The sequence below is a fragment of the Heterocephalus glaber genome, unplaced genomic scaffold (genome assembly GCF_053883595.1).
Source record: "Heterocephalus glaber isolate CG9 unplaced genomic scaffold, H.glaber_assembly_v1.0 deba00001572, whole genome shotgun sequence".
NCBI classification, from domain to species: domain Eukaryota; kingdom Metazoa; phylum Chordata; class Mammalia; order Rodentia; family Bathyergidae; genus Heterocephalus; species Heterocephalus glaber.
In genome coordinates, this window is record NW_028258357.1 from 25,398,084 (window position 1) to 25,421,500 (window position 23,417).

Below are 23,417 nucleotides of genomic sequence, written 5' to 3' on the forward strand. Positions count from 1 at the left end.
CCCCCTGCCGTGACCCGCCAAGTTGTGCCCAATTCAGGTGCTTCGGGGCCATGCACCTCCTCCTCCTGAACCCAGGCCCGCCTCCTGGCGTGACAGACCCCGCCCCTCCCATGACCCCGCCCCAGGACACCAAAGCTGAGGTGCCCTGTCCACGCTTCTCCCCAAACGGGCTCCGCCCCCTCTGGGGACTTGCCCTGTTATGCCCAATCCTGGTGCTCCTGGGCTATGCCCCCTCCTCTTCCTGAACCCAGGCCCGTCCCCTGCTGTGGCCCCGCCCCACCCCTCCCACGACCTTACCAGTTGCACAGCCTCCTCTCTAGACGCTTCCCGCCTCCTGACCAGAGAGCCTTCCAGAGGGGTCACAGAGCCTGCTTCTCTCTCCTCAGCAGGTGAGGAGACTCCTACCATGACCTGGGCCTCCACCCCTGGGCAGATTGACGCCTGAGCACGTGCCGGCCTCACCAGTCCCAGGCCTCACCTTCCTGCAAGCCCGCCCTAGGCGTCCCCCGTGCTGAGCAGAGGGAGTGTGCGGTGCAGCAGGTAAGGAGGGCTCTGCATGTGCGGTTGGGGCCAGCACGGACAGGGAGGCTGGAGGGAAAGGGCAGCCCGCCATCGGAAGCCAGGATTAGATTAGGGTAAGCTGCAGGCTTGGCGCAGGTGTTAGGCTCTGGTTAGGTGCAGGCTAGTTTTACACTAACCTTGAGTTGCAAGAAAGTACTCATGTTGGAGTTTGTGTTATCGCTTGGCATATTGCTAGGTTTATCACTTACAATTAGGTTAGCTCTGTGAGGAAATCAGTGGCATTTTTATAGGATAGTGCATGCTTAGGCCCACTTCACTTTCACCACCCACTCTGTCTGGGAGAAAACTTTTAATTCATGAATTGCAGATTCAGGCTATTTCTTTACGTTCCTCTGTTTTGACAAAGAACTTCAATTAGCTGTTTTGGGAATTTGTCAACTCGTTTGTCTGAATTTTCACAACTGGCCTTATGTCACAATCAGCCAGACATAGTTATTTCCCCTGAAAGTCAGTAATAGTTTAACATGAAATATAACGCTATTGAGTTGCTAATTTTTAGGGAAATATTGTTAACAAAATGCAGGTGGTATGTTGTCATGAAAATTATATTTCTAGGAATTTCTTTAGCATATCATTTGAAAATTCTTTTATTTATAATCTCTGTTTACATAGAATACCTCAGAACCATATTTCCCTCTTGTAAATTGCTGTTAAAATATATTTTCAGTTTTTAAATTTAGTGACAACACTTCAGTTTTTTTCCCCTCAGTGGTTTCTTTTCTTTTCTTTTCTTTTTTTTTTTGAGACAGAATCTCACTGTGTAATTCAGGTTGGCCTCGAACTCACTATGTACCCCAGGCTGGCCTCGAACTCATGTTGATCCTCCTGCCTCAGCCTCCTGGGTGATGGGATTACAGGAGTGTGCCACCACTCTTGGTTTAAACTTCTCGTTTACCAGTAACCACAGGATTGATGTCTAACCTTCGGTTCCAGTCAGTAATGACTGTCACAGTGCAGTAAAATGGCCTTCTTGCTGTTCAGCTGTTACAGACCTAAGATTGTTGGAGCATCTTTGAATATCTCATCCTTTTTAGATTGTCAGTAAGTACAGTTTGCCAAATACATTTTGAGGCCCTGGAACATACCTGCATTAAGAATGATCTCATCTTTTACTTGTCTTTATACACACTTAAAGTCAGGTATCCAATGTAAAGTGTGTACATGCCCTGTCCAGAATTCCCACACTTCCCCAAATAGGTCAGAGATGAGAGAGGAGGAAGCATTTTGGACTAAGATATGGGGTTAGGAGAGAAAGAATTTTTACATACACATTACCCTTTTGCAAATATTACAAATGGGGAGTACAAAGTAGAAAAAGTATACAGTGTGGGAAAATGTAGGATTTAGTTACTAATTGTAAGAAGCTTGTGAAATGAGAAAATTAAGCAATTCTCTGTGAATGTCCTCAACTCTAGGATTTAGTTACTAATTGTAAGAAACTTGTTAATTGAAAGAACTAAGTAAATTTCTCAGAGAACTTCCTCGGGCCTGTTTGCTGAAAGGATTGCAGAAAGCCTTAAAAGATGTTGTAAAAGTTCATAGGAAGTAAACATGTTTTCCTAAGCTCTCTTAGTAACCATTGTCCGGGGTCAGAGAACCGTGGCCCCGTGACTCTACAGATGGAGGGTAAGATTGTGGGCTTGGTTTCTGCTGAAATTGCCCTGCTTTCTTGGAACATCTGATAGAGGAGGGCTGCGATGTACTCTTAGATGTATGGCTCTGGTGAATAGAGACACGAGACGTATAAACTTGCCTGTGGCTTTATGAGTTACTTGTTAACCTTTAAGACTAAGATAAATGTGACGATGCTGTAATGATAAACAAAGGCCAGAGACGTGCAGGAATGTCACAGATGTTCTTCTGAGAAAACAAAGAATAATGATGTCAGAATTGCCTGTCGAAAATGTATAAAACCTGACTTCTAGACCCAATCTGGGTTGAAACAAAGAACAGTGACCTGAGGAATAAAGTGCTGTTTCGTCCCCCAGATGTCTCCTTTTCTTTCTTTAAAGGTCGGTGCTCTCTGGGGTCTCCAGGTCCCCCTCAAGAGAGACCAACAACAATACAGTAGTTAAGACATTCACTCTATAAATTGTTAAACTTTAGAGATAGAATGGCTGCTAAAAATAGAGTCCTTACACCAACTTCCTATTTCAAATTATCAATTATTCATTTTAATCATTTTCATCCTTATTTACACTTTCAGTTTCTCACACTAGAGACACGATTCAATATTTCTACAGGTGTGTCCTATTTATTTCACTTAAGAGTATGGCCTCAATATGCATCCATTTAGCTATAAATGACTCTAGTTTCTCATTCTTTATGGCTGAGTAGTACTCCATTTTATAAAAATACCACATCTTCTTTAACCAGTTTCCAGTTGATGGGCACTTGGGCTGTTTCCAAACCTTAGCTATTACAAACTGTGCCAGTATAAACATGGGTGCACATATATTGCTGTGATATGATTCTTTTAATTCTTTGGGGAAGATACCCAGTAGGGGAATAGCTGGGTCAAATGGGACTTCTAGTCCTAGTTCTTTGAGGTATCTCCATACTGATCTCCACAGTGGCTGCACCTGTCTGCACTCCCACCAGCAATGGAGAAGCGTTCCTTTCTGTCCACACCCCCGCCAGCATTTGTTATTGGTTGATTTCTTGATAGCAGCCATTCTTTGTGGGGTGAGGTGGAATCTCAGTGTTGTTTTCATCTGCATCTCTCGAATGACCAGTGATGTTGAACATTTTTTTCATATATTTATTTGCTGATTTTACTTCTTTGTCTGAGAAATGTCTGTTCATTTCAGATGCCCATTTTTTAATTGGGTCTTTGAATTTGGGGGGTCTGATTTTTTTTTTCAATTCTTTATATGTTCTAGATAGTAGACCTTTGTCTGAGGTACAGCTGCTAAAAATTTCTTCCCGTATTATAGGTTGTCTCTTAGCTCTGTTGGTAGTTTCTCTTGCAGTGCAGAAGCTTTTTAATAAGATGAGATCCCAGTTGTTGATTCTTTGTGTTAGCTCCCCTGCTACTGAAGTTTTGTTTGTGAAGTCTTTTTCTATGCCAGTGTCATTGAGAGTTCTACCTAACTTATCTTCCAGCAAGTTTATTGTTTCTGTCTTGATATTTAGCTCTTTAATCCACTTCGATCTTAGTTTAGTGCACAGTGCTAGGTATGGGTCTAGTTTTAATCTTTGGCAGGTTGAAATCCAGTTTTTCCAACACCATTTATTGAACAGACTATCTTTTCTCCAATGAGGGCAATTGGCTCCTTTGTCAAAGATGAGGTGGCTGAGTATGTCTGGAGTTGTTTTTGCATCTTCTAATCTATTCCACTGATCCTCAGGTCTGTTTCTTTGCCAGTACCATGCTGTTTTTATCACAGTAGCTTTGTAGTATAGTTTCAAGTTGGGGATTGTGATATCCCCAGCCATGTCTCTGTTGCCCAGAATTGCTTTTGCTATTCTAGGTCTCTTATGGTTCTAAATGAATTTTTGGATTGTTTTCTCCGGTTCTGTGAAGTATATTGTTGGAATTTCAATTGGTAGCCTTTTAAAATAGTTTTGCTTTAAATGTCATTAAGAACAGATCTCTGTCTTAAGCTTTATTTTAAACAGATTTTGACATTGTTTTTATGTATTACAATTTTTAAAAATATTTTTGCAACAAACTACCTAGAAACATTTTATTCAAAGGTTATACTGTTAACATATATGATCAATTTATAACAAACTTAAATTTTATAAAATTATGCCACTTGATCATTAGTTTTTTAAAATTGTTATTAAATCATATTTGTGTCTCAAACTGTCATATATTGATTGTAAGCACTGTATATCTAAAACAGAACACATGTGTAACAAATTTCATGTTGGAAATAACCCAAATCATTGCTTTTGAACCTTTGTTTTAGTGAAAACAGAGAGATTTAAAAATAAAAACTCATTTTAAGTACTTAATTTAGACAAAGACTGGATAGACACTAAAATAATAGCACTTATTATAGAGAACCAAGCAAGCCTTTTACTATCTCTTAACATTATTAGCATTAGGCAGAATAAACAAACCCATTAACAGACTAGGTAACTTATAGCTGTTAACTCTTTATATCAAAAGATATTTTAAAACTTTAAAAACTGTTATTAGAATATAAAATAAATTGTGCTTGCATAAATAACTTAAAATGATGAACAGATATAATCCTTAATCACTTTGAGACTTATTTTTAAGCTCATTTTCACTAGTTGACCTGTAGATTGATAAAACTCTATTTTTAGATATTTGACCTTTTATTAGTGATGTATATCAGACATATATTAACAACCTATGAAATATATTTAATATTCCAATATATTATCATTTACAAATTTTACACAGAATATATGAATTTATATTTAACAAATGTCTTTAGTATTTTAACTTAATTGAAATAACTTAGAGCTTTTATTTATTTAATTTTTAACAATTACATTTATATTGTGTGTATAATGTAAAATATTTTACAAGTGCAGTATCTCAAAGCAAACTTGTTGAGAAAAAATTTAACAGTTGTCAATATCTCAAAATTCCCTTTGCATACAACAGAATAGTTTTTAAATTTTTTGAAGCTTTTGAACTTGAATCTTCATACTGACCCCAATGAATTATTTATAATCAAATTTTCATGTCACCAAAAGTAAACTGTTTTGCGTAATAAGGATGCTTATAAGTGAATCTACTTGGAAGACTATGAAAGAAACTTTATTAATTGTGGGCATTGAAAATGGAATAGCTCAGAAAATCTGGAAAGATCTAAGAACTGTAGGGAGAAATATTTATTTTGTACAATCATTTTAGAGTCGAGTGAGTTAATATCTATGTAAATGTGGACTCAGCTTTTTCAGGAAATTAGGAAAAAGTACAGCATGGCTGGACAGTGCTTATTTAGACACATGTTAGTGTATAAGACAAAATTGCCTGTTTTTTATATAGACTTACAAAGCTCTCAAATAGACTTTTATTAGATGTTTAATAAATAGAAACTTTTAAAAGTGTTTCCATTTTTAAATTTTAGTAAACCATAGGGGAGGTCTGTTATCTTAACTCAGTCTCTGCCCAGCAGAATAACCAAGTAGAAGCTGTCAGGCTCTGTAAACCATTCTTGGTTAAGAAAGCAGTCTTGAGAACATTTTGGAAGATGCTAATCCTGAAACTACTGTAGTCGAGGCATGCAGACCACTATACAGGTGAGAAATAGCTAGACCTGGAACTTTACTTGCTGTTCTTTAAGAAGCATGATTTCCATTTTGTTATCAGGGATTGAAAGGCCATTTTTGTTATAAACTCTAACATTTTAAACTAATGTCTATCAAAAGATAGGACCCCCCCCCAGTACAAATTTAGAAGCAGTCTTTATATTGACTATTGCTATATATCGTTGTTTCAGAAGCTAAATAATTTAAACTTTAAAATAAAAGAAAGTCCAGACATTGGTACATTTATATTGTCTCAATGTTTAGCTGACTCTGATTTTTAAGAGTTTTAAAGATCGGAACAAACTCAAAAATTTTAATTATATATTTTATGCTCTTTAATATTTTTTTTGAGACAGGATTTCACAATGTAATTCAGGGTGGCCTTGAACTGACTATGTATCTCAAGGTAGCCACAGACTCCCAGCTCCTGCCTCAGCTTCCTGAGTGCTGGTATTATAGGCATGTGCAACCACACCCAGCAATTAATATATTTTAACTTTTGTGAAACTGAAACTTTTTCTAAAGTTAAAACATCTCAAATATAAATTTGATTAGCTAATGCAGGGAAAATTTATGTTAACAGTTGACACCTTTGTTATATATTTAAAAAGATTTTTTTTTTTGGTACCGGGAATTGAACTCAGGACATTGTTGGGCAGGCTGCGGAACCACTGAGCTACATCTCCAGCCATTTTTTTTTTTTTGGAGATAGCATCTCACTATATAGTCCAGGCTAGCCTCGAATTTACAGTGATTCTCCTGACTCAGCTTCTTTTTTTTTTTTCCGCTGTAATTTTTGAGACAAGGTCTCACTGTGTAGCCCAGGGTGGCCTCAAACTCATAGCAATTCTCCTGCTTCATCTTCCTGTGTGTTGGGATAACAGGTATGCACCACCATGCCTGACCTTTTTAAAACATTTTTTAAAAGTCATGTGAAGAAAGAGATATTTGGGTTTATATTTTTTAAGTTATTGAGTACTTTTTAAAAAAAGTTATCTGGTACCATCTAAACAATATATAAATACAAGTATACAGATAAGCATAACATAAGATGTATATTTATGCCAACACACATGAAACAACTTAAAGCTATAATTTATCAGCTTTTAAAAAGTTATATTAATAGGGCTGGGGATGTAGCTTGGTGGTTCTGCTGCCTGCCTCGCAGGTACAAGGTCCCGAGTTCATCTCCAGTACCAAAAAAAAGGTATATTATTGTCATGTTTTTAAATAGTCTTATGCAATATTTAATCTTAAATTTGCATATCTGGAGGTAGGATTGAGGATGTAACTAGGTTGGAAATATACATCTCAAAGGAAATTGCTTGCCTAATTAAACTGAATTTGAATTTTTTGAAGCTTTTATTCTTTGGTTTAATTTATTATAGATCTTACTCAATTTAAAATAGTTTTTTGTTTTGTTTTTTTGGTACCAGGGATCAAACTCAGGACTTGTGCTTGTGAGGCAGGCTTGGCACCACTGAGCTAAATCCCTGGCCCCAGTTTAAGACATTTTTATTGTGCAAAAATTTAGTTATAGATGGTCAGAAATTTATGTCTTATCTAATATGAAAAATAATCCAGTTTAGAAACACTGTTCCCCACAAAGAAAAACACAGAGGCAAAACATCTGTATCTTAGCCAATCTTACTTTAATGAATCTTTTTTTAAAGATAGCTCTATGAAATCAGAGTGTGCTTTCATATATATGCTGTATCACAATAAAATCACCTCTTTTAAGTTACAGGTAACTAAAACTTTATTAGGAGGCTGCAAAGGAACACAAGCATTTTCATTTGTTTATTTGTTTTTTGTTTTATGAGACAGAGTCTCATTATGTAGTTCAGGCTGGCCTCAAACTCATGGTGATCCTCCTGCCTCAGCCTCCCAAGTGCTAGGATTACAGGCATGCAACATCATGCCTGGAAGCATTTTCATTTTTGAGCAGTTTATATCAGAGCTTTAAAAACACATCAGCAGGTTTTAAAAAAATTTTAATCTAAAGATTTTGTATGTGTGAAGAAATTGTTCAAGAACCTTGAATTCTGTATTGGCTCACAAAGAAACCTCAGAATTACTTGAAGCCTAAATGGCTTATATAATTTTAGATGGAACTGAATGAAACCCTGCTGCTCATCCTAGAATAAAGGTGGTTATAAGAAGAGAAAAATAGGGCTGGGGATTTAGCTCAGTGGTTCCGCCGCCTGCCTTGCAAGCACAAGGACCCGAGTTTGATCCCCAGTACCAAAAAAAAAAAAAAAAAAGAGAAAGATAAAAGAAACAAAAGCATATCAAAGCAGACCAAAACAAAGGAGTATTCTAAACCAAATGAAACAAAAATTCTGGAATTTTTTTCTTTACCTCTGAATCTCTTGTCACACCAATCTCTTCTCACACCAAAATGACCTGCAATAGGTCTGAATGGCCCCAAATAGTGAAAGCCCTTGCCTCACCCAAATGCCACTGCTGGATGGCCTAAGAGAGGTCCAAACTGTGGAGAGAGTAGATCCTTGGAGTACACTTCGTGGGGAAACAAGGCAGAGCCCATCAGCTCTGAATAAGATGGAACCTGGAACTTGTAAATTTACTAGATCAGAGCTCCCAAAACCTTTTTTTTTTTTTTTTTTTTTTAAAAAAACAACAAGGTACTGCCATTCCCAGCCCAGAGGAAAGGGCTTTTGGGCCGCCTTCTGTCCTGTTGTTCCCGGCCCAGAGGAAGGGGCTTCCCCGCCACCATCTGTTCTGCCACTCCCAGCCCAGAGGAAAGGGCTTTTAGGCTACCATCTGTCCCACTGCTCCTGGCCCAGAGGAATGTGCTTCTGAGCCATCATCCCACTGCTCCTGGACCAGAGGAAGGGGCTTCCCAGCCATCATCACTCCTGCCACTCCCAGCCCAGAGAAAGGGGCTTCTGGGCCACCATCCCTACCACTGCTCCCAGCCCCTGTCCCACCTCTCCCAGCTCAGAGGAGGTGAGCCACATGGGTGTCACCAGTACCCCCCCCCCCAGTTGAAATGAGAAAAAATGTGTAAATAAGTTTCAAAACCAGATTTCCAGATCATCTACAGCAACCCCAAAGGGATAGGAGATGGAATACACTCAACCACCTGGACCAACTGAACTGGCAACAAAAGGGGATCTGGAAAAAATGAAATCAGAAATAATTTCTCAGATAACAGGAGAAATTGTGCTCCTAGTGCAAGACATGATTAATAAGTCTAGAGAGGAGCTGAAGAACATGATAAAAGCCCAACATAGGAAACAAATGGAATCCATAAAACAGATGCAAATAGATTTCCAGGACATGAAAAACTCCATTGAAAGTCTACACAGCAGAATGAGCCAATGTGAGGATAGAATTTCAGATATAGACGATAAGATTGCAGTTAATGACCAGGAAAAGAAAAATTGCTTCAAAATTATAAGGGAACATGAGAAATCAATCCAGCAGCTGGTAGACGATGAAAAGAAGAATAACATAAGACTGATTGGAGTCAATGAAGAGGAGAGAGTGCAGATGACATAAAAATCTCTTCACATAAATAATAGCAGAAAACTTCCTAAGGGAAAAGAACTTGACATACAGATAAGTGAGGCATATAGGACTCCAAATAGCCTTGATCAAAAAAAATCTACACATAGGGATATAATTGTTAAGATTCCAGAAACTCAACAGAAGAACAAAGTTCTACAAGCAGTTAGGGAAAAGAAACAAATCACATACAAAGGAAAGCCCATCAGAATCACAGCAGACTTCTCAACACAAACCATCAAGGCAAGAAGAGCTTGGAGTGACACATTCCAAGCCCTAAAAGAAAACAGCCTCCAACCCAGATTGATGTAGCCTGCAAAACTATCTTTCAAAATTGATGGAGAAATAAGATACTTTCATGACAAAGAGCACCTTAGGAACTTTGTGAATACCAAACCAGCACTCCAAAGAATTTTACACAATATCCTAGGAGCAGACATTGAGGATCACAATTCCAGGAAGCAAAGCAGAATGAACCCATCTGGCACCACAAGAAATTAAATGTAAAGAGGGAGAACCCAACAAAAGAAAAAGTCATGGCAATGACAAGTCAATACGTTTCAGTTATAACCATCAACGTTAATGGTCTCAATTCACCAATCAAAAGAAATAGACTGTCAGAATGGGTCAAGAAGCAAAATCCAACAATATGCTGCATACAAGAAATACACTTAATTCAAAATGAAACTCATAGACTGAAAGTTAAAGGGTGGAAAACAATACTCCATGTGACAGGAACCCGAAAAAAAGCAGGAGTAGCTATCCTCTTTGCAGATCAAGTGGATTTCAAACCAAAACTGATTAAGAGAGACAAAGAAGGACACTACATCCTTGTAAAGGGAACAATCCAACAGGGAGAGATGACAATCATAAATATCTATGCACCAAACACTAGTGTGCCCAACTACATAAAACAAATACTAACAGACATGAAAAGTTGTATATGCACTAATACAATTGTAGTGGGGGACCTCAACACTCCGTCACAAATAGATAGATCAACTAGACTAAAAATAAGCAATGAAATACTAGAACACAAATGAACTCTTGAACAAATGAACTTAACAGATGTTTACAGTGTCTTCGACCCCACAAAATCAGAATACACATTCTTCTCAGCTGCACATGGGTCATTCTCCAAAATAGACCACATACTCACACATAGAACATGTTTAAGTAAGTGCAAAGGAATTGAAGTTATCCTCTGTATATTATCAGACCATAGTGTGATGAAATTGGAGGTCCATAGCAAAAGAAACTCGAAAAATTTCATAAACATGTGGAATTGAACAACACACTTCTGAATAACCAATGGGTCACAGAGGAAATTAAAGAAATCAGACAGTTCCTTCAATTAAATGACAATGACAACACAACACACCGGAATCTATGGGACACAATGAAAGCAGCCTTACTAGGGAAATTCATAGCAGTGAATATGCATATTAGGAAAACAGAAGGAGCCCAATTAAACAACCTGATGCTGAACCTCAAGTTTCTAGAAAAAGAAGAGCAGGACAACCCCAAAGCTCATACAAGAGAGGAAATTATAAAGGTCAAAGGAGAAATCAATCCAATGGAGACTAAGAGAATGATACAAAAAAATCAATGAAGCCAAGAGTTGGTTCTTCAAAAGAATCAACAAAATTGACAAACCCTTGGCCAACCTTGTCAGAAAAAGGAAAGAAAAGGCCCAAATCCATGCAATTAGGAATGAAAAGGGTGAAATTACAACAGACCCAGCAGAAATCCAGAGGATCATCAGTACCTACTTCCAGAACCTATACACCAATAAGATGGACAACACAGAAGAAATGGACAGATTCCTAGATACATATGAATTACCAAAGTTGAATGAAGAAGACCTAAAAATTTTAAACAACCCAATATCAACCAATGAAATTGAAAATGTAATTAAAAACTTATCAACTAAGAAAAGCCCGGGCCCTGATGGCTTCACTGCTGAATTCTACAAGACATTTAGAGAGGAACTACTGCCACTGCTGTTTAAACTCTTCAATGAAATTGAAAGGGAAGCAATACTCCCTAATTCATTCCTGCAAGCAAGCATCACCTTGGTCCCCAAAGAAGAGAACGAGCCAACCAAAGAGAAGAACCATAGGCCGATCTCACTAATGAACATAGATGCAAAAATCCTTAATAAGATACTGGCAAATAGAATACAGAAGATCATCAAGAAGTTCATACACCCTGACCAAGTGGGATTCATCCCAGGGATGCAGGGATGGTTCAACATATGCAAATCAATCAATGTAGTACACTATATCAATAGAGCCAAGGACAAAATCCATATGATTATCTCCATAGATGCAGAAAAAGCATTTGACAAAATCCAACATGCATTTATGATAAAAACCCTACAAAAAATTGGAATAGATGGTCTCTACCTCAAACTGATAAAAGCCATCTATGAAAAACCAACAGCCAATAGCATACTAAATGGTCAAAAACTGAAATCCTTCACACTAAAATCAGGAACAAGACAAGGATGTCCACTATCACCACTCTTGTTCAATGTAGTTTTGGAAACATTAGCCACAGCAGTTAGACAAGAGAAAGAAATAAAAGGAATAAAGAAAGGAAATGAAGAAGTCAAGTTGTCATTATTTGCAGATGACATGATACTGTATATAGAAGACCCCAAGAACTCCACCAAAAGTCTTCTAGACTTAATAACCAAATTCAGTAGAGTAGCTGGACACAAGGTCAACACACAAAAATCAATAGCTTTCCTCTACACCAATGACAGACTCACTGAGAGAGAACTAGGGCAAAGAATTCCTTTCACAATAGCATCCAAAAAACTGAAATACCTAGGAATCAACCTAACAAAAGAAATCAAAAATCCCTTTTCTGAAAACTATGGCACTCTGAAAACAGAGATTGAAGATGATATCAGAAAATGGATAGACATCCCCTGCTCCTGGGTAGGAAGGATTAATGTAGTGAAAATGGGCATACTTCCAAAACTGCTATATAGATTCAATGCAGTTCCAATTGAGATCCCAGCAGCATACTTCACGGACCTTGAGAAAACAATCCAAAAATTCATTTGGAACAAGAAGAGGCCCAGAATATCAAAAGCAATTCTAGGTAACAGAGCCATGGCAGGGAGTAGCACAATCCCCAACCTGCAACTATACTACAAAGCTACTGTGATAAAAACAGCATGGTACTGGCAAAGAAACAAACCTGAGGACCAGTGGAACATATTAGAAGATGCAGAAACAACTCCAGACACACTCAGCCATCTCATCTTCGACAAAGGAGCCAAACACCCTCACTGGTGGAAAGATAGCCTCTTTAATAAATGGTGCTGGAAAAATTGGGTTTCAACTTGCCAAAGATTAATACTAGACCTATATCTCTTACCATGCACTAAACTAAAATAAAGATGGATTAAAGATCTAAATATTAAAATAAAAACTCTGAACCAGTTGGAACAGATGTTAGGTAGAACTCTTGAAGACATCAGTGTAGGAAAAGATTTTATGAACAAAACCTCAGTTGCCCATGAACTAGCACAAACAATCCACAAGTGGGATCTCTTCTTATTAAAAAGCTTCTGCACAGCAAGAGAAACCACCAGCAGTGTGAAGAGACAACCCACAATGTGGGAAAAAATCTTCACCTGCTTTTCCTCAGACAAAAGTCTACTATCTCGAATCTATAAAGAACTTAAAAAGATCAGACCTCCCAAATTTGAAGACCCAATCCAAAAATGGGCATCTGAAATGAACAGACATTTCTCAGACAAGGAAGTAGAAATAGCAAATAAATACATGAAAAAATGTTCAACATCACTGGTCATTCGAGAGATGCAAATGAAAATAATGCTGAGATTCCACCTCACTCCAGAAAGAATGGCTGCTATCATGAAATCAACCAATAACAAATGCTGGGGGAGATTATGGGGAAAGAGGAACCCTGCTCCACTGCTGGTGGGAGTGTAGACTGGTGCAACCACTGTGGAAATCAGTATGCAGATACTTCAAAAAACTAGGACTGGAAGTCCCATTTGATCCTGCTATTCCACTGCTGGGGATCTTCTCCAAAGAATTAAAAGAATCATACCACAGTGACATATGTGCATCCATGTTCATAGCAGCACAGTTTGTAATAGCTACAACTTGGAAACAGCCCAAATGCCCATCAACTGGAAACTAGATAAAGAAAATGTGGTTTTTTAATAAAATGGAGTACTACTCAGCCATAAAAATGAGAAATTAGAGACATTTATAGCTAAGTGGATGCACATTGAGGTGATACTCTTAAGTGAAATAAATAGGACACACATGTATAAATACCAAATAGTTTCTCTGGTGTGAGAAACTGAAAGTGTAGATAAGGACTAAATGTGTAATAGGTAATGTGAAATAGGAAGAAAAGGGGCAAAGGGGAATGAAGTAGGAGGGCTAGGGGAAAGGAAAGAAGGGAATGGGATTAATATGAGAAAATGGAAAAATAGGAACAAAATCTTTGTAAATAGGAGTGGAGAGGTTGAAGGGAGAGCAGGGAAGGGGGAAAAATAAGAACCAAAAGAGATTATGTAAAGGTGCAAATTTCCAATGATGAATGTCATTATATTGTATGCCTAAAATGTACCAATGATTCGAATGAATAATCAATAATGCAAAATAGGAAGAAAAGGTCCAAAGGGGTAGGGGTAGTGGGAGGGGCAGGGGAAAGGAAAGAAGGGAAAGGAAAAATGATGAGAAATGGAAAAAATGGAAACAAATTCTTTGTAGATAGGGAAGGGTGGAGGGCACAAAGGGAGGGCTAGGAATGGGGAAAAATAAGAACCAAGATGCATTATGTAAAGGTACAATTCCCAATGAGAAATGTAATTGTGTTGTATACCTACAATGTACCAATAAAAGAATTTAAGGAAAAAAAAACCCCAACAAAAGCATTTATAAGCAGCTGATATAGTAGATGGGAAAGAAGGGAGAATTTTCAGGGTTCAAAGGTGTCCCTGGAAGGTACTAAAATGTCCCTGAAGTCCCAACAGCAGGTTGAGCTAGCCATGAGCAAGCAGTCTCTTTCCCAAGTGATTGATAGGATGCACAGCTCTCAGAAGCAGGGACTAATGTTGCTTTGTGGTCACCCACAGCATTACCAGCCACTTAGGCTCATAGGGTGCTTGTCATTGACCACACTGTGGGACTGCATAACCTTTGCTCCTTTTTCTCCAGCCCCATTGTGATTAAAATGTGAGTTAATGGATGGAGATGCTTGTTAGTGTAGGGATGCTAGGTAGGGATCTGTAACAGACCTAGAGTCCCAGATAGTCTAGGGACGCTAGATAGGGATCTGTAACAGACCTAGAGTCCCAGAGTAAACTACTCAACTCTTTGTTTACCTGGAACTGATATTCTAGGCACCACAATTGTTAAAACAAGCTGCAGATGTCTGCTGACCATCAATATGTGACAGTCGACCACTAACCTTTGTCCCCTTTTCTTTAATTCTATATGTTAACTGCCCCCTCAACCCCCTATAAAAACAGCCTCGGATTCTGAGCCAGTTGCCTCTCTAAGCTATTTTGCTTTGGGAGTGCCATCTGGCCCGACTAATAAAGGTCTGTTTTCCATCTTGTCCGGTGTGTTCCTTCCCGGGTGTTCTTCGCTGTAGTCAGCTCCTCGGAGCGTTTGGTAAGGCTCTTGGTCTTACATTCTGAAGGCACCGCTGGGATTCCTGGGTGTGCTTCACTAGTCAGCTCCTCGGAGCATTTGGTAAGGCTCTTGGTCTTACATTCTGAAGGCACCGCTGGGATTCCTGGGTGTGCTTCGCTAGTCAGCTCCTCGGAGCATTTGGTAAGGCCCTCGGTCTTACAACACCAAAGGAGGGCATATATTTGGATAAAAAGGATTTATTTAAAGCTAGCTTCAAGGTGTTAGAGTGACCCATTTTCCTCACATCACCATCTTTCTGTTTACAGAAGGGCAAGGGTGTTTTATAGTAAGGAAGGGTGGCACAGAGAGGATGCAGATCTTCATACTTGAGTTATCACTTTCAGCCATATTTTTAAGCTTCTCTTATGGAAAAGAATCCAGACCTCTGGCCTTATTGGGCTATCAGTATATTTTGTCACTTTCTAAGGATGAGTGGTGGTGGTGGTGGGGAAGCTGTTCATACCCTAGGCCTCAAAGCCACTTGTCTTCAAAGGAGAAAAATTTTTTTCAGGGCTTGTTACAAATCTGTATTCATTTTTTCCTCCATTTTACAGAGAGCCTGTACCATTTATATAGGTTCCAGTTTCTCTGCAGCCTTCCCAACACTTGTTTCCTTAAATTGTACTGATGATAGGTGCTGTACTAGGAGGGAAGGAAAATTTCACTGCGTTTGTACTTTATATTTCCTTAATGGCAGAGACATTAAGCATCTCATTCTCAGTTCACATGAAGGGTGGATGGAGGGAGTAATTTTGGTACAGGGATGAAATCAGGACCTCCAAATAGGATATAAGGGAAATATTACAATTCCCAACCTGGTAGATGTCTGATACACTGAATTCGTGTTCTCTAAAACTGAAGAATGAATTCTAGGAACAACAGAGGTTAAGAGTAGGAAAGGTTTATTGAGAGGATGGCTCCTGAGAGGTAGGAGGGGTCCTGAATGGGTAGTCAAGGATCCCACTTTACAGCCAAGTTTTATAGAGCCCAAACCATGTGGGTACAACATGGCTTAAAGCTGTAATTAGCCAATACAGTTACAAGTATAGTTGCTTAGGTAATAGTGATCCAATAGGGGAACAAGTTACACAACAAGTGTGCATGGAAAGAATAAAGAACTCGGGTAGGTGATGCATCTGGGGTCTTGGTTGCCCACTGAGGTGACTGATGCCTAGCTAGAGTTTATTAGACCAGGTGTTATCACTTATCCCTTGGGGAAGTATGTAGGCCTGGTCCTTTTGTTATTTTCTTGAAGTCTGGCCTCCAAATGATGCATCTCCAGTCACAGTTGTAGTATGTGTTCAGCTTGTGTCTTGACTCTCTCCTGAGGGCCCACCCGTGTCTGACTGCCTATAATATTTCTGCCTAACATAGCTGTCTATAATAATTTCACACTCCAGCACTCTATCTCAGTTGCCAGTTCTCAGTGTCAACATTCAGTGAGATCGTAACTGGCACTGCAAAAGGCAACTTAAATTAGATTTTTTTCCCCAAACTTTCTCTAGCCTAGAGCATAAACATCTACCCCCACCTCTTCTCAGCCCTGATGAATGGATGGAATATGCAGATCTTGGCATCTGGATGTCAAGCCCAGTTTCATTCCCCTAGGCATGGGAGATCCTGGGAAGGACAGAAGTCTGAACTTGTCTATTGTTCCATTGTATTCCCTCCCTGACTGTTCCTGGAGAGTAAAGACCCCAGAACATGGTAAGAGCAGTGAGATGGTGATTTGAGGAAAATGCCCCCTCTCATCTCTGGAGTTGACTTTCAGTAAATCTTTTTTATTTTTACCAAAATAAATGGCCTCCTTTGATTTGTTCAGTGTTGAGCAAATGAACCTGAGCTTGTGAACCTAAGTAGCCAGTAACAAGCTGATGGGCCACAGGATCACAGTCACAGGTAAGAGATGAGATGTCACATTCAGCAGGTGGGTTCTCTCATGTCTGTCTGCAGCAGCTGGGTCTGCTTACAGCACTCCTCATCATTACCCATGCCATGCAAACAAATAGTTTCTTGTCCTGAATGGCTACTATAGGGCAACAATTCCCATTTTTTTTCAGCTGTCTGCTCAGAGCTCTGTCATTGCAAGTCAAACTTCAGGAGATTCTGTTGCATGGAAGGAGGGTGGAGCAGCAGAGGGTGTGGGAAGCCCATGGACACTTTGAGCTCTACTCCAACTGTCTCATCTTCACCTTGACCTGGTCACAGAGCCTCTGAGCCAAGGCCACTCAGGTGAGTGTACACGGTTTGTGTGGCACAATGCCATGTCTACCTGCACCCGCATGCCTGTGGGATCTGTGGCCACTGCACAGCTCTCTGCTTGATTCCTGGATTTGTTTACTGCAGTTAAAATCATCTGAGGTCTCCTCACCCAGGGTCTCTTGCTCTGGGTCTCCTCAGGCCATCCTTCAATCTCCACTGACCATGTCGATTCTCTCCCTTCCTCACTCACCCTCTCACTGCTTATGGCAGCTATGGGTTCTGTAGAACACAGTCCTCCCCTGAGCCCTCTCCACCTGCTTGTTCCTTCCTTCCCATGCCCACCTTAGCAGGCCCCTCATTCCCTTGGAGAATTTGCATGGGACATGTGTTCATGCATTCTAAATCCTATCTTACTGACTATAACTGCTGGTGTGTTTGCTCCTGATGATCCACTGGGAAGTGAGCTCTTCTAACAGGGGTATCTTGATTCCATCCCTTTGTACCTGGAGGGAGAAAGGAGGAGTTGAGGAGAAACCAAGAGAGAAAGCAGGAAAGTAAAGTGGAGGATAATATAAGATATGTAACTAGACAGGATCTTCTGACTGAGAAAGAATAGAAATGAGACCCAGCAGTCAGAGGATATGCTGCCAGAGGTGGAATAGGGTGTGACTTGACATCTGTTATGTCACCTGGCTCCTCCTTTTCCCTGCAAAGAGGGTGTGCTACCACAGAGGGAGGTAGATTTAACCTGCTGGACAGAAAATCTGGTAGGTGGAGATCAACTTCATTGGAAGATGTGCTTCTGGAGGTGGAATGGGGTCAGGCTCAGCCTTTTTTGTATTGGCTTTCTCTGTTCTTCCTTGGATGAAATGCATGCTGCTACTCTGGCAGGTGGTTCTGTCTCAGCCAGAAGATACAGAGGTGGAATGGCATCAGGCTGTACCACTTCTGAGTCAGGTGGCTCCTGGTGATCTTGGAAACAGGGTCGGCTACCACACTGGGAGGTGATTGTATCTCAATGAAAGGATAATCAGTGACTAGAGATCTGCAGCTGCAGGAAGATGTGCTGATAGGATTGGAATGGAGTGAGATTCTGCCTCTGCTGAATTTGACCACTGTTGCACCTTGGATAGAAATCTGCTGCCAGTTGAGAAGGTTGTTCTCTCTCAGTGGATGAGATCCAGTGGTCAGAGCTCCTTCTCAGTGGGGCTCAGCCATGACCACTCCACCCATGCCCTCAGACACATCCTAGGCCTCCTCATCTTTGGCTTGGCCTCACTGCTCACTAGGGCCTCCAGCTGGAATTTGTACATTTGTGGAGAAGTCTGAGCCCAGCATGTTGATCAGGATGTAGGACGTAGCTGGTTAGTCTCGCCATCTGGGGATGGGCAAAATTCTTCAGGGTAGTGACCACTCTACATGCAGCTGGGCACTGAGCAAATGCATGAGGCTCATGTGAGCAGTGTGCTCACTGCTTCTGTACAGCCTTCATACAGGATGATGTGGGCATGTCTGACTGGGATGGCGTGTTGTGAGAGTGGTCTGCCTTCACAGGGACCTGCTCTTCACAGACCCCAGCAGCCCCTGTGCTGCCTGGTTGCCTGTCTTCCTCCTCCTGAAGGCAAAACCCTAGCCCCCATCCCTCTACTAGCAAACATGTTGGGACCTGGGATTTCTCAGTCCCCTTCAAACTCAGTTTGTCAAATGTCCCCTACTCTGGAGACAAGAGCCTTCTCTCTTTGCCCTAAGCCCACTTACTTCTTGATTTTCTCATCCTCCTCACAGTTGGGGTGAAGAAATCCAGACATAGAGGAGATCAGGAGAGGGTGGCCTCTTAGCACCCTCTTCTAGTGCCCCACCTGCAGGCAGTCTAGGGACTGTCTCCTTCCCTGATGAGAATGGAAGCAGGGGAAGGCTGAGGTTTGTCTGTTTCTCCCAGAGTTCAAGGCTAAGTGACTGGGAACGCGCCTGCACATGATAGGTGCTTCACATACCTGTGTTCAGTGAATGAACCCTGCCATCTCCTACCCAGATATCTCAGTGGGACCAGGGCCCCTCACTCTACTCTGAGGGGGAGTCTCCACTCTAACTCTATCTAGGCAGGGAACTCCAGAGTTGGGATTCAGAACTTCATTCAAAAATGGGGAAACTGGGGCAGGAGATTTGGCTCAGTGGCACCTGTGTCTACCTTGCAAGCACAAGGTCCTGAGTTCGATCCCTGGTACCTGCCCCCCCCCGCCCCCAGTGGGGAAACTGAATTGCCTGAGGACTCAGTTAAATGAGGCCACAGGTAGAGAGATTCTTCATGGTGGAGGGGAGGTTCCACAGCCGTGGGTCACTGACCCTGACAGACCCTGGCCTGGGGCAGATGCTTCTGAGCCTCAGCCCTCTTGGACCCAAATACATGCTCTGATGGTGATCCTCAGATCACCCCAGATTTCACAGAGCAAATTGGGACATGAGGAGCAGAGCATTCCAAGGGTCTTCCATGAGTTGGCAAGTCCCCCTGGGCTTGGACATAGAGCACACCTTAGGAACAACAGTTTTAGCACCTATTGGGTAGTGGTGAGCTTGTAGGTGTAGGTGTATAGGAATGTGGGCATGAAGAAGAGGGTTGCCACTTCCATGGGCAGGCATAAGATGATTCACTAGCTTCTGCACTGTGCCTGCTTTGATGGTCTCCAACCTGTTGGGCTCATATGGGCTTGAGGCTGACTCATTTTCACACTGGGGTGGGACCAAGGAGGCAGGGTTCAAGCATGGGAACAGTAGTGCCTGTGTCTCTCACACAATCATCAGTGCAAAGATTCTTGTCTGTGGCCTGAGTGCAGGGTGGAGGGGTGGGTCTCCAGAGAACTCAGCAGAGGAAGGGCTTCATGCAGAAGTTGTCATTCACAGTGATGACTGTTTCTACTGGACACCCCTAAGATAATGTCCACTCTGTGGCCTGGAGCAAGTGACGAGTTTTGCCCGCTGTGGTCTGCAGTGCTAAAGTACTATCCACAGAGTGGCCTCTGGTACTAGTATCAAAGCAGCAAAGGGGCCTATGCTACTAACAGTGGACCCCTAATAGTAATATGTACACAGTGGTGCCTAATACTAATTTTATATCCACAGGACAGCCTGTAATATAATTTAATGTCCACAGAGCAGAATCTAATACTGTTAATGTCCACATGGTAGTGTCAAATACTAATTTTGGATCCACAGAGCAACCTCTAACACTAATAGCCACAGAATGGCCTCTAATAATAATTCAGTATTCACAGTTTGGACTTTAATACTAGTTTAGTATATACAGAATGGCCTGTAATACTTATTTAAAATCCAATGACATCTATTACTAATTTTATATCCACAGAACAGCCTCTAGGACCAAGATTTACAGAGTGGTCTTTCACACTAATCTCCACAGAGTGGATTCAAATAGTTAATATGCACATAGCAGCCTCTAATACTTATTTCATATCCACAGAGTAGCATGCAATCTTACCTAATGTTCACTCTGTGTTGTCTATTACTAATTTCATATCCTTGGAGAGGCCTGTAATCTTAACAGCCAGAACAATATTATTATTGTTTATTATTATTATTGCCTCTAATATTAATTTAACATCCACACAATGGTGTGTGACGCTAATTTACTATCCTCAGGGTGGTGTCTAATACTCAATATCCACAGAACAACCTCTACTACAAATTTATATCCACAGGTGCCTGTAGTATGAATGTAATGATCACAGCCCATCCTCTAATACTTAATATCTAGACAGCATCTTCTAATGGTAATTTAATATCCATGGGGGCAGCCTTTAATATTAGCTTTATTTCCAGAGTGTCCTCTAATACAGATTGAATATCCACAGACCAGAATCTAATACTAATTTAGTATCTACAAGCTGCTTATAATAGTAATTTAACACTTTCTTACTGGCTTGAACCATTGGTGGTACAGGCATGATTGTCCCATCAGGTAGCTTGAACCACCAGTGGTCCATCTATGACTGTCTCATTGGGTGTCATGGGACAGTCATGCATGTATAGCTCCACTGTGCATGTGTTAATACAGTGGCCTCTAATAGTAATTTAATATCCACAGTGCTTCCTCTAATGCTAATTTAATATCCACAGATCAGCCTCTATTATTGATGTCCACACTTCAGCATCTAATACTAATATACACAGAATGGCATCAAAGCTAGTACAACATTAACTCTGTGGCTCCTAATACTAATTTAATATCCACATTGTAACTCTGCATTAGCAACATGATATCACACTGTGGAGTCCTAATACTAATAAAACATGTACACAGTGGCTTCTTCATGTGAATATATTTTCCACATACTGGCCCCTAATACTGTGATAGTATCCTCACCATGGCCCTATATTAATTATATACTATTTATTCTGTGACATATAATATCTACACTGTGGACTTTTCAGACTAATATAAAATCTACATAGCAGCATTTTTTTGAGACAGCATCTTAATATATAGTCTAGGTGCCCTAGAACTCAAGTCCTCTTCCCTTAGCCTCTCAAGTGTTTGGATTACCGATGTGTTCCACCATGTTGGCTCCCAGTGGTATCTTAATATAATATTCACAGTGTGGGCTTTAATGGTCATTTAATGTCCACAGTGTGACCTGTAATACTAATTTTATATCCACACACCAACTGGTACTACTAATATATCTCCTGTGACCTCTGATACTAACAATATCCATGCAGTGCCCTCCAGTACTCATGTACAGTAATACTCAGACATTGCCTTCAGCTACTGGTATACTATCCACACAGTGGTCTCTAATTGTAATATCCACAGTGTGACCACTTCATAATGCTATGACAGTATTCAGAGAGTGGCATTTCTAATGTAATGTCCACACAAATGGACTCTGAATATTATAATTTCCTGATAGTGGCTGTTACAGCTTGTATCTCAATGTCTCTCCAAAGCCTCCTCATGTACTCATAGGTGGTGCTTTTAAGAGCTGGCCAGACCTAGGGCATGTGGTACTGGGGTTAAGAGTGTGTGGTACTAATTAGTTCACTGATTGGTGCTGGGTGTGACTGAATGGATTTACTGAAAACAGAAGCCACACCCTGGGCATGGGTGGCACCACCCCAAAGGTGGGTAGTCTGGAAAGGATAAAAAGAAAGGTAGGCTTGCTGCCAGAAATTAAAGGGTTTTGACATGAATGTCCAATTCATTGTCCAATTTCAATTTCACCACTTGTCTTACCTAGGAGAATTCTTTTTTCCATTTGGATCTAGTTTTCTGAAACTTGTTGTGGGACTATTTTCCATTGCCATGACCTTGACAGAGATAAAGAACATATTCATTTTGTTTCAATGCATATTTTCTGTTATTTTGTGTATCTACTTAGGGATGGAAGGATTGAGTAGTATAGTAAGTCTATATTCTACTTTTTGAGGAAATGCCTAAGTATTTCACCCAGAGGCTGCACCATGTGTGAGGTTTCCAGTTTCTCTGCATCCTTACCAACACTTGTTACCTTAAATTATACTGATGATAGGTGCTGTAATAGGAGTGAAGGAGAACCTCACTGTGGTTGTAGTTTGCATTTGGTTAATGGCTGAGATGTTAAGCATGTTTGTGATTTCATGTGGAAGGAGTGGGGGTATTTGTTTCACCTTCTGACTCTGGCATTTGTTTCAGTCATCAGTTCTCGATGTCAACGTTCACTGAGATGATGGCCCATAGGACCATTCAGTTAAGAGAGGCAAAGTCACATCCAGCTGTTGGGTTCTCGCATTCCTAAGTTTGTAACAGCTGGACCTGCTCACAGCACTTCTTGCCATTCCCCATGCTAAAAATCATCAACAGTCCTGTCTTAGTTACTTTTTGCTTTGCTGAGACAGAATACCCAATGACTGAAGTTAAAGGAGGGAGGGTTTTTGCTCTGGGATTTTTCAGGACAATCACCAGTTTTCACTGGCTGTGTGGATTCCCACCTTTTCTTTCTTGCCCTTTTGCAACTCAGGGCAGCCCTAGGTTCTGCAGACAACAATCTCCTGAGCCCTCTCCACTTGCATGTTCCTTCCTGTCCCCATTTTATGAGACCCCTTTGCCCCTGGGGAAGTGACTTGAGACCTTGTGTCCATGACTTCCAAATCCCATCCTACTGCCTTTGTTTTCTA

The 23,417-nt window shown here is 40.7% G+C and overlaps 1 protein-coding gene across 1 annotated transcript in view; it reads left to right on the forward strand.

Moving 5' to 3' along the window:
* The window catches only part of LOC110349144 (adenylate kinase 9-like), a 47,232-nt gene that overhangs the window by 14,575 nt on the left and 9,240 nt on the right, over window positions 1-23,417 (forward strand). The window contains exons 2-3 of the mRNA XM_087192789.1: window positions 387-540; window positions 17,108-17,279. The gene's annotated coding sequence lies outside the window, so the exon portion shown is untranslated. The remainder of the gene's footprint in view (window positions 1-386; window positions 541-17,107; window positions 17,280-23,417) is intronic.